Genomic DNA, 2192 nt, shown 5'->3' on the forward strand with positions numbered 1-2192 from the left:
TCTAAATATTTATGAAGTGGCAATGCTACTTCGATACTAAGTGGAACTGGTATGACATCTTTGTATTTGGTTTGTTTCACATTATGCATGAATGGATGTTTAGGCAATTAGGCCTAGTCTATAATTGCGACCACACTTTATTGCCCAATTCTGTCAAAATCCAAACTAGTAGGGCTCAATCGGGTGCTGGGTATCCTTATTTTTAGCTAACCAAGAGCTATAAGACGAGGGAGTTGCCCCTTTTGGTTTGGAGGACTACAGACAAAGAGAATCACTGGCCATTACACAGTCCAAATACCACATCAGAACAAACACATAGCCTGCTAAATCATGACTGGTTGGTGACCGAGTAAATTCTAGAAAACCCGGCCGGTGGTTTGTACTTTGTTATTTCTCACAGGGCAGTTTTTTTCTTGTCTGATTCTTATGGGGCAGTTCAAATCTGTAATCTTCATGTATATTATTTTTTTGGTAATGGAGTATTACATCATCGTCGTCATCGTCATTATTGTTTTTTGGTTCTTATTTGCATGGAGTTATGTACATAATTTAGTAGATGTGTAGGGTCAATCAATCATCCTATTTCCCCTATATCTTCTTTAGCAGTTGAACCATCATAATTTAGTAGATAATCAACTTGGTTTCTAGATGGATTCACTAGTAATTCATAGTTGATGTTTTTATTTTGTTGTTAAAGGGGGAGAGAGCTAAAATTACAAGCTTTCTCGTTATTTTATCTCCATATAATTCTCGCGTATCTACTCCTACGAGTAGGGTCTGTGTTTGTAACTTTGTATTGTAACTTGTAATTTCTCCGATTTGTTATTGACCTGTTAATGTCATCTTTGCTTTTCTTAAAAAAAAAAAAAAATGGAGAGATAAGATAACGTGGTCGATGATATTGTATTTGGGTGTCCAAGGCAAAGAGGCTGACATGAGGGATAATGTACAGGCCAACGGGCCAACACTAATGTATACTAACGGCCCAGAAAGGTTGACTGTTGACACTGGACACCCAATTCAATAGAGACTTATCTACATCTACTGACACAGTGCGGCGCCGTATATTTTTCTTTAGTTTTTCTAGAAGGCCAGTGCTATTCCGACCACCCTAAATTACTGAGTTGACCATCTTATTTCAAAATTCTAACTTTACACTTAAAATAAAAAATTTTAATTTTGTTCGTCGGGTCATTCGATAATTATCTACCGAAATATTTCTGGTTATTCGACAGTTATCTGCTGAACATTGGTAGATTATTCGATAGATAACTACCGAATGGAAATGAAAAAGGCATTCAACAGTTATCTGTCGAAATATTTGTATTTATTCGACACTTATTTACCGAAATATCCATCACCACCGAATGAATCTGAATAATTTTATCATATTTTTGCAATAAAAGGTAAAATAGAAAAAAAATTTAAAAAAATATGTTAAGGTGATCAACTCAGCTAAGGGTGGTCTGGATAGCCTTACTCTTTCGATTCGCGTCCGCTATCTATGAACCTACTCAGAATTTATTACTCCTATATACAGTGAACATGATGTCCGAAACACGTGGCTGATTTAGAACGGACAACACAAGTACCCGCGTCTTCATTGGTTGGATTTGTTTTTGGCCCGGCAAAAAAAATTCCTGTATTTCATTTATGGAAAATTTACAAATGTGGTCCCTATACTTTATTTATGGAAAAAATACAAATACATTGGTTGGATTAATCATGGAAAAAAAGCCCCCGTATTTTATCCGGAAAACAAATGTGGTCATGGGATTTCAAAATTTCGTGTTTGATCTGTTTTATGTTGTTTGTCATTTTATAACTATTTTCAAATAAATTTGAGGATAAATTATTCATTTTTTTTTAAAGAAAAAAATTTGTTAGTAATTACAACTTACAAGAGTACAAGACTATCTTATAGATTTTTCAAAATTAATTTCAATTATATTTTTTTATTTATTTGCTTAAGCGATGAGGCTCACCAAATTTTTGGAGTTAGACCTTTAAATTTGAAATTTTTTTAAATTTTCAAACAAATTCTAATAAGTTTAGATATTTTTTAGAGCAAATTACAATTTAGTACCTCAACTTTATATGTTGTTTCAATTTAGTACCCCAACTTTGAAAACTAGCAAAAAAGTACCTCAACTTTCATTTTGTATCAATTTAGTACCCCAACTTTGAAAACT

This window comes from Dryas octopetala, chromosome 4 (assembly GCF_963921425.1).
Source record: "Dryas octopetala chromosome 4, drDryOcto1.1, whole genome shotgun sequence".
NCBI lineage: Eukaryota > Viridiplantae > Streptophyta > Magnoliopsida > Rosales > Rosaceae > Dryas > Dryas octopetala.